At 41.7% G+C, this 10194-nt stretch overlaps 1 protein-coding gene and 1 long non-coding RNA gene across 4 annotated transcripts in view; one reads left to right on the top strand and one right to left on the bottom strand.

Annotated features, from left to right (window-relative positions):
- Positions 1-1925, bottom strand: part of gdpd5a (glycerophosphodiester phosphodiesterase domain containing 5a) — a 56166-nt gene extending 54241 nt beyond the window's left edge. For 2 of the 3 annotated variants that reach the window (XM_048238001.1, XM_048238002.1), the window contains exon 1: positions 1524-1924. The gene's annotated coding sequence lies outside the window, so the exon portion shown is untranslated. Of the gene's footprint in view, positions 1-1523 lie in introns of all 3 variants that reach the window. The other variant, XM_048238003.1, reaches the window with a different exon arrangement.
- A 1823-nt stretch (positions 1926-3748) lies between these two features.
- LOC125291313 lies at positions 3749-4981 on the top strand. The gene is made up of 3 exons (XR_007192964.1): positions 3749-3878; positions 4006-4098; positions 4556-4981. It is a non-coding gene; the product is annotated as an uncharacterized LOC125291313 (long non-coding RNA).
- Positions 4982-10194: the final 5213 nt, after the last annotated feature.

The following is a 10194-nucleotide window of genomic DNA, read 5'->3' as shown; positions in this document are numbered from 1 at the left end:
ACGCTGCCCTTCAGTCCAGTTCAATTTCTATTTCAGTCCTATAACACACACACACACACACACACACCTGTTTGGTCTGCTTCACTCTGTCTGGCCTTTTATGAGGCTAAGCAAAACAAACACACAGCAGGGGCCTGCCCAGCAGAGACAGGAAGAAGCCACACACTCAGAGGCGCTTTAGTCCGATGAAAGAGAAGAACACACACACACACACACACACACACACACACACACACCACACACACACCAGAGGAGCTTTAGTCTGGACCTGATGAAAGAAGAACAGACACACACCCCACACACACACACACACACACACACACACATACACACCAGAGGAGCTTTAGTCTGGACCTGATGAAAGAGAAGAACCGCTATTGGTGCGCCCAGACATTAGTGCAGCCGCGATGTACAGTATGCGTGTGTGTGTGTGTGTGTGTGTGTGTGTGTATGCATGTGTGTGTATGTGTGTGTGTGTGTGTGTGTGTGGTGTGTGTATGGGTGTATGTGTGGGGTGTGTGTGTGTGTGTGTATGTGTATGTGTGTGTGTGTGTGTGTGGGTTGTGTGTGTGGGGTGTGTGTGTGTGGGGGGGGTGTTTGTTTTCTACCTCCACAGGGCACTTCCTAACAGTCAGTCTGTAAAACAGGTGCGGCCCTCATCTCTCATCTGGCCCTCATCTGGCCCTCATCTGGCCCACAGGTGAAGGTGAGTGCAGGGCCGTGGGAGCTGTCTGGCCCACTTCCTTTGCTAACAGGGATGTGTGCACTACAGGAGTAAGTGTCCCGAGCAGCCTAGCTGTCAATCATGGCACTGTTCTATTTAACCTGACTCACTTTAGTTATAATGCTACAGTAGGATACTCACTTTAGTTACATTCACTTTAGTTACAATGCTACAGTAGGATATTCACTTTAGTTATCATGCTACAGTAGGATACTCACTTTAGTTATCATGCTACAGTAGGATACTCACTTTAGTTACATTCACTTTAGTTATAATGCTACAGTAGGATACTCACTTTAGTTATCATGCTACAGTAGGATATTCAAGAGGGAAAATGAGTGTGTTTTCTGAGGGCATTATTGTGCCATAACACACACACTGTTGGCTAACAGCACTTCATTGCTGTTTTCAGATGTTTGAAAACACTATAAATAAACCCCAAGAAAACACTATAAATAATCCCTAAATCACACAGAAACAAACTGAGTACAGGCAGATTCTGCAGAGTCCCTTCTGAATATTCCCAGATCTGCTGACTAGATCTCCTAAACCCCAGAACGCGGGTAGTGAGCCCAGGTCGTAGCGCTCTGCTCCGAAAGCGCTCCCCAGTATTGCTAAATGGAGTCCACACTTTAGACACAGTTTAGACACAGACCACCTCTGACAATGTCAGCGAAAATATGAATCTCTGTGTATGTGTACGCTACGTGTGTGTGTGTGTGTGTGATCGCCAGAACAATGTGACACTGTAAGGTAATCGGAGTTAATCCCCAAACATGCGTAGCCTGTAAACACTCACCTCCTCCACACCTGCTTAATCCGCTTCACACAAGGTTACCGAAACGAGTTCCGCAAAGTGCAAGATTTCTGTAGTTTTAGACGGAGAGCACTCCTGTGCAGTAACACTAAATCGAGGTTTTGTAGGACGAATTATTACAAAATGTTGCCCCAACAGGTTTCCCTGTCAAAAAAGACGCTCGTAACGACTTGCACCCTCAACAGGAATTCCTCATTTTAAAATAATTAAACATAAAGACATTAGCCGTGCTGTCCAGCTGCCAGTGTGTATAGGCCTATTCTCCTTACGATCACTTATTGGTAGTTTCGTGTGTTTCCAAAGACTGCAGAACAGTGAATCACCAGGCACTCAACTCTCGATACGAGATCTCGAGGCTAATCCATCTGAAAGCGTGTGGGCGGAGCAGTGTCCAGAACCCGGTCACCAGCAGAGGGAATCTTTTCAGATACTCAGAGACAGTGCGCACACCCGGGCCGAGGTTTAGGTAACTCAGATACTCAGAGACAGTGCGCACACCCGGGCCGAGGTTTAGGTAACTCAGATACTCAGAGACAGTGAGTGCGGACACTTAACCCGGGCTGAAGTGTAGGTAATAACTCATTACATCATGTAGGCCTTTTTGTCACACACGAATAGTTTTCACTTGCTACCATGGCATCTTCGCATTTTTACAATTTCATATAGCCTACAGTAGCCTACCCACCAGAATTATTGCCATATTTGGTAAAGTTGACTAAAAGCAGGTAGGCCTAGGCTATAAAAAATAATTTGTTAAACATATTTCTTTATTTTTGTCAGAATAAATTTGCTTCCCTTCAAGGTTGTATTTTTCTTCAAAATATTACCAAAATATTATTACTTATACTTGTTTTTAGTCAACTTTACCAAAGGTGGCAATAATTCTGGAGGGTAGCCTACTGTAGACTAGTGAGGCTTATCATTGGCAGTGCTTAAATGTTATTGTCATTTTCATGTGTGAAATTATATCCATAAGGCGTCACATTTGAGCAACAACATGGTCATTTATAGGCCTACTGATTTGGCCTCATTACTGTCTATGCTCTGGCCTCTCTTGGGCCCCCTCAGGATGGTCAGTCATTAGTCCGACTACAGGAAGGCCAACGGCTCTATTCCAAGAATGACATGTCGAGATTTGCTCAAGGGGATTATGTAACGTCCTAATCTGCAGTCTTCAGCAGTGTCTGTCTGTCTGTCCACTCCAGTAGACAGACACACTGAAGTCCAGTGCTGCTGCTGCCTGCCTGCCTGGCATTGCTATTGCCCTGGATCACATAATACAGCCATTATCCAGCAAGGCAACGCAACTAGGCCACTTGGAAATAATTAAAGACTTTTTGTTCTATTATCTAGCTCTTTATGTAATGAGTCCCGGCTGGACAGGTGTGTGGAGTTATGCACCCATGGGCTGACCATAGATGTAACCATGACATATATATATTGTCTGTCTATATTGTCTGTCTGAAGAGGTAGCTTTAAAGGCAGTGAAAATCCCACACCACCATGATGAGCCTTCAGATTCATCAGGTCTGGCAGTGCACTGCAAAACTTGACGATGCATTTGGCGACACCTAGAGGTAGTCCTTGGTCTGTGGAGTGATTTGCTGATAGATGTATTTGTATTAACTCATTGAATGTATTTGTATTAACTCATTTATTTCATTGAAAAAAATCGCTGTTTTTTTTTTTTTTTTTCTAGAAATGGAGATATAATGTCTTTCATGAAATATGAAGTGTTGACTGTAAAGTTTCCGGGAAGTGACCTGGCGAGACTGCCACCTAGTGATAGAACTACGAAAATGGCCTGAGCTGACGTGCAGGGAGGGAAGAAGGAGAGAGAGAGAAGGAGGGAGGGAAGAAGGAGAGAGAGAGAGAAGGAGGGAGGGAAGAAGGAGAGAGAGAGAGAAGGAGACATTGAGAACTTTGAAAAAGCACTAGTAGTTTACTTACAAGACGATTTATACAGACAGTATCTTCACGAAGTTTAGCGTTTGCAGCCATCTTGAATTTAGTCACGATAAGTTGAGCAACGAGTAAGAATGAACAGGTATGATAAGGGATCAGATTCCAAAAATAATTCAGTGGAAATGCATGGATTCCAGTTTCTTCCAGTAGCAGCAACTACCACTTGCCCCTTGCCCACAGTGTCTTGATAAACATGATTTATTTCTGACTCTGCTTCAGGTCTCCCAGGAATTCAGCAGAGTGGTAGGGAAAAACCTGAAACAGGAATTCTCTGAGTCTCTGGATCGTCTTTGCCCTAAACTTGTTGAAATCATCAGGTCAAAGAGAGGTCTAAAGGGACAACTTCTGGATGGTCTGTTGCGCCAAACAAAGGTTTGTAAGCTGAAGTGATACTACTGATTTTGGTGTATGGATGTCTTGAATGATAGCTGTCTGCAATGTCACTCTCTAATGTTACTGTGTTAATGTCTCTAATGTCTCTGCTTTCACTGCAAACCAGACATCGGACACTGCTGACATCAGATGCCTTGTCCTGAGAGGGCTTCCAATACTCTTTGATGACAACTCAGCTGATTTCTTCAAGACTTGCTTTGTAAGTAGTATCACTGAAGTATAATTCTTCAGTTGTTAGATATATAAATAAGGCCAATAATGCCATGAAGAGTGAGTTAATTTGCTGTAAGACATTTGTGGTTCATCCTAATAGGACACGAAATTACAATTTATATTATAATATAAAATGTGAAATCAGCATGCCATTCCTTATGTAATCCAGGTTTAATTTCACTTTATAATCTCAAGTCAGTACTCAAATATGTTACTGTGTGCTCTGATTTTCCTTACCACCTACAAGCCCAACATGACCACAAGGGTGGCTGGTCACAATTTTCAATCTGGACCTTTTTGTATTTCCAGTCTGAATATGTATTTGGTAAGGTCAATGTACAATGCCCAATTATGATGTAATTTGTACTTGATTAGGTTTTAAAAGTAATAACAATGTGCTGTATTTCTAATTAAATATATGTATGTGTGTGTGTTATGTTTAGGTCACTAATGACGAGGGCGTATACAGACACATTGGAACAGGAATCCTCTGCTTCACTGAGGAAGATATTGCACCGCATCCTCTGACTCCATCTTCTTGGAGGGGACTCCAAGTGTGTGTGAGAGTGAGAGTGAGTGTGGGAGACGGGGATAGAGCAGATGTATTGTGTACCTAGCTGTGTGAGAGTGAGAGTGAGTGTGGGAGACGGGGATAGAGCAGATGTATTGTGTACCTAGCTGTGTGAGAGTGAGAGTGAGTGTGGGAGACGGGGAGAGAACAGTTGTATTGTAGCTGTGTGCAGGCTGGTATTGTGGGGACGCTAAAAAGGAAAGTATTAACACTGACAAATCAGCTGTAAAGTGTGAATGTGAGTGAGTGTGTCTGAGTGAATGTGAGTGAGTGTGTCTGAGTGAATGTGAGTGAGTGTGTTGGAGTGAATGTGAGTGAGTGTGTCTGAGTGAGTGTGAGTGAGTGTGTCTGAGTGAGTGTGAGTGAGTGTGTCTGAGTGAATGTGAGTGAGATGGGGAGAGAGCAATTGTATTGTGTACCCAGGTGTTTGCAGGGTGGTATATTGTGGTGGATGTTAATGTTTATAATAATACCTCAGTGTTTGTGTGTGTGCACCTCTTCAGTGTTTGTGTGTACACCTATCCAGTGTTTGAGAGTGGTACTTTTTGACTGCCTTGTCAATGCCCATGTTCATTTTTTGCATAAAGGTGCATTTTGTGTGTGTGTGGGGTCTGGCCCATTTAGCCTTTTGCCACTTTGGGAAAGGTCTAGATCAGCTGACACTTTTTTATATATACATATATATATATATATATATATATATATATATATGTATGTATGTGTGTGTGTGTGTGTGTTCTTGAAATTGTATTGATGGTGTGTATGTAGAATTTCTATAGAGCTTGTATTGAACTCTGAAAAAGATTGTTGAGTTGAGTAACAATTGAATAAACACTCAAGTGTTCTGAATATAAACTGTTTCTTTTACTTTCATAGCTTAAGCAGCCTAAAACACATTTAACTATAAGAAATGTCTAATGAACTTTTAATTGAATTAAAAAGACATTTTATGCTCACTTAACTAAAAGTTCAAGTTAAAATAGTAAGTATTTATAAGTTACATAAACATACATTGAAGGTATTCTTTCATCGCAAGTTTACGTTGTTGTAACATGCAAAACTAGTTTATTGTACTAAAATTCATCATGCATTACTATTTGGCACATGTCGTACACTTGACGTAAATTTGTTCATTTATTGAACAATACATAACATAAAATATTTAGGGCAACGTGTTACCTCGAAAATGTTATGTTTATTGAACGAATTAGGGTTTACAGTGTAGTGTAAACTCAAGTCCATGTGTGTGTGTGTGTGTGTATTAGATGGCACTAGTGTAAACTCAATTCTACTGTGTGTGTGTGTATTAGATGGCACTAGTGTAAACTCAAGTCCATGTGTGTGTGTGTGTATTAGATGGCACTAGTGTAAACTCAAGTCCATGTGTGTGTGTGTGTGTGTATTAGATGGCACTAGTGTAAACTCAAGTCCATGTGTGTGTGTGTGTGTAATACAGCAGTGTGTAATACAGATGGCGCTAGTGTAAACTCAAGTCCATGTGTGTGTGTGTGTATTAGATGGCACTAGTGTAAACTCAAGTCCATGTGTGTGTGTGTGTGTGTAATACAGCAGTGTGTAATACAGATGGCGCTAGTGTAAACTCAAGTCCATGTGTGTGTGTGTGTGTATTAGATGGCACTAGTGTAAACTCAAGTCCGTGTGTGTGTGTGTGTAATACAGCAGTGTGTAATACAGATGGCGCTAGTGTAAACTCAAGTCCATGTGTGTGTGTGTGTGTTTAGATGGCACTAGTGTAAACTCAAGTCCATGTGTGTGTGTGTGTGTGTGTGTGTGTGTGTGTGTGTGTGTGTGTGTGTGTGTGTGTGTGTATTAGATGGCACTAGTGTAAACTCAAGTCCATGTGTGTGTGTGTGTATTAGATGGCACTAGTGTAAACTCAAGTCCATGTGTGTGTGTGTGTGTGTGTATTAGATGGCACTAGTGTAAACTCAATTCTACTGTGTGTGTGTGTATTAGATGGCACTAGTGTAAACTCAAGTCCATGTGTATGTGTGTGTGTATTAGATGGCACTAGTGTAAACTCAAGTCCATGTGTGTGTGTGTGTGTGTATTAGATGGCACTAGTGTAAACTCAATTCTACTGTGTGTGTGTGTATTAGATGGCACTAGTGTAAACTCAAGTCCATGTGTATGTGTGTGTATTAGATGGCACTAGTGTAAACTCAAGTCCATGTGTGTGTGTGTATTAGATGGCACTAGTGTAAACTCAATTCTACTGTGTGTGTGTGTGTGTGTGTGTTAGATGGCACTAGTGTAAACTCAAGTCCATGTGTGTGTGTGTGTATTAGATGGCACTAGTGTAAACTCCCAGCATTCCAGGACTCATAGGAGAGATTTGGTGCCGGTCTCGGTTCCTTCTCAGGGAAAAAAAGTCAGGCTCACCGCACCGCTGAAAGCTAAGCTCAGGACATTTCTGAAAACATCCCAAAGTTGACTACAAACCGCTTGTTTCAGTGTTCAAATGTAAGTTCTAAGTTGACTACAAACCGCTTGTTTCAGTGTTCAAATGTAAGTTCTAAGTTTAAGCTATTATAATTCAAATACATATGCAAATACTTTACGGGACTCATATTGCTTTCACATGGAATGAGGCATTCAGAATCAGCTGCATCCATATGAAACTGAGAGGCCTCAGGGACTTGATGGGTATTTTCCCACAGTATCGGTGACCTATATATTCATCTGGACACTCCCTCTGGAAGCTTCTGTATGGCTTGGCCAGGGGGGGCAGTGTGCAGGACACGAGCCAACGGAAATGTATCCTGTCCTGTGGCCCTGGACAGACCAGGAGAAACACTGACCCTGGAAGCCATGCAAAAGCAGAGCAGCTTTGACATTGTCCCAGAAATATCACTGTGATCTCATTTCCTGAGAGAAACACACACACACTAACAAAGACAGGCATACACTACTGTCTAGGTCAAAGACACACACACACATACACACACACACACACACACACTTAGAGGAAGACAGAGGGAGGAAGGACAGAGAGAGAGAGAGAAAACAAGAGAGAGAGTGAGAAAGGCAGAGAGAACAAGAGAGAGAGTGAGAAAAAGGCAGAGAGAACAAGAGAGAGAGTGAGAAAGGCAGAGAGAACAAGAGAGAGAGTGAGAAAGGCAGAGAGAGAACACACAGAGCAGACCAGGACCGCTACCCAAAAGCAACCCAGCACCCCTGCTCTGGTCAGGACCACCCACCACACCTGCAGCCCAGCACACCTGCAGCCCACCGTTCCTCTTCCACGGGCCCCCGGGACCTGCTGCCCATCACTGATCACTACCTGCCTGACCATCTCAACCTAACCCATTACACCCCGCCCGCTTGGCCAGACCACCATCCAACATTGCAGTCCAGCAAAGAGCTACCCAGACTGGAGCGCAGCCATGCAGAGGTGCTGAAAGGGACAAAGTCACCTCAGATGGGTGAGATGAAACAGATGCTCCACTACATCTGTTCTATACTCTGTTTGTAAATGTTCTGTTTTCTCAGAGTAAACATGTAAATGTTCTGTTCTCTCTCAGAGTAAACATGTAAATGTTCTGTTCTCTCAGAGTAAACATGTAAATGTTCTGTTTTCTGAGTAAACATGTGACCTCTCTCTCCATTACCCCCTGGAACATTCAAGGCCTCAACTCATCAGCCTTTGGCCTAAAATGTAAAAATAGAGAATTTCAAAACAGTATCAGAGATATTGACATAGTTATATTATTGGAAACATGGCACAAAGATATCACTCACTGTCCCCCAGACCACAAAGATATAGTAATACCCTCACGGTGTACAGCAGGGCAGAAACACTGGAGGTTTGGTCATTTGGTATAAATCAAAATTAGATAGACATATAACCGTAATTGGAACTGGAAAATACCATGTATGGCTAAAAATGGCTATTTTAATATGGCTATTTTAAACTCACAAAAATACATTTTTCTCGGTGTAACATACACCCCCCCCTTATGAATCTCCCTATTTTACTGAAGACACATTCTCTACATTAGAAACAGAAACCAGCCTTTTCCAGGCCCAGGGAAATATTCTTATTTGAGGAGACCTCAATGCACGCACAGGCACCCTAGATGACTTTATCAATGAAGATGGCAACAACTACATTTGTAACTCACTCAATATAAAAAATAGCTGTCTTGGTCTTTATATCATCAATGGTAGGGTAAGAGGAGACACCTTCGGAAGACACACATTCTGCTCACCTCTTGGAGATAGCACAGTGGACTATGTAATAACTGACATAGATCCCTTGTCAATTAGAGCATTCACTATAAAGCCACTAACCCCCCTTTCAGATCACAGCCAAATTACTGTGTTCTTAAAAACAACAGAAGTCAACACCCCTAAACCACAGCCCAGTAAGCTGTTTCCAGTCAAAAGATCATTCAGATGGACTGAAAACAGCTCAGAAGAATTCAAGAAAGCCACAGTCAGTCACGACATCCAAATTCACCTAAACTCCTTCTTAGATACTCCTTATACCCCTAGTAAGGAGGGTATCAATCAGGCTGTGGAAGATATAAACATCATATTTGAAATGACTGCAGAAAAAGACAAATTAAAAAAAGCAAGAACAAAACCAAGACTTAAGAAAGAGGACACTTGGTTTGATGCAGAATGTCAAACAATGAGAAAAGATCTCAACTTATCTAACCAGAAAGATAGAGATCCAAATAATACATCAATTTGACTCTTATACTGTGAAGCACTAAGACAATAAAAACGCACACTCAGAGCTAAGAAAGCCCAGTATACCTGCAATCAACTGACACACTGATTGAAGAGTCAATAAAGACTAATACCTTCTGGAAAAATTGGAATCATCTGAAAAAAACAAATCATCAGGAATTAGTGATACAAGACGGAAATATATGGACCAACCACTTCCAGACACTCTTTAAAAGAGTGGAATCTGACCAAAACATAGATCAAGAAAACATCATTAAAAAACTGGAAAAATTAGAACTGTCGATCAAGAAGTATCAGAACCCACTTGACTTCCACATCAGGAGCTCTTAACCCATATTGGTAAACTAGGGCCAAAGACAGCATACGGCCCTGATGGCATCTTGAATGAAATGCTGAAATCAATGACCAAAAAATATCAATCTGCCATTCTTAAATTATTCAATATAATTCTTAGTGTGGGATACTTCCCCGATATGTGGAGTCTTGGATTAGTCACACCTATTTACAAAAGCGGGGATAAATTTGATCCCAACAACTACAGAGGTATCTGTGTAAACAGCAACCTCAGCAAGTTGTTTTGCAGCATCATTAACTCACGCCTTCTCAACTTCCTGATGAAACACAATGTGTTAAGTCGTAGCCAAATTGGGTTCCTGCCCAATCACCGCACGACTGATCATATCTATATGTTGCAAACCATAATTGAAAAACATACCCAAAATAGAAACAAAGTATTTGCCTGTTTTGTTGACTTTAAGAAGGCATTTGACTCTATTTGGCATTATGGTTTAT

The sequence above is a fragment of the Alosa alosa genome, chromosome 2 (assembly GCF_017589495.1).
Source record: "Alosa alosa isolate M-15738 ecotype Scorff River chromosome 2, AALO_Geno_1.1, whole genome shotgun sequence".
NCBI lineage: Eukaryota > Metazoa > Chordata > Actinopteri > Clupeiformes > Clupeidae > Alosa > Alosa alosa.
The sequence above is the reverse complement of the archived record's forward strand: the minus strand, read 5'-3'. Positions and strand labels throughout refer to the sequence as shown.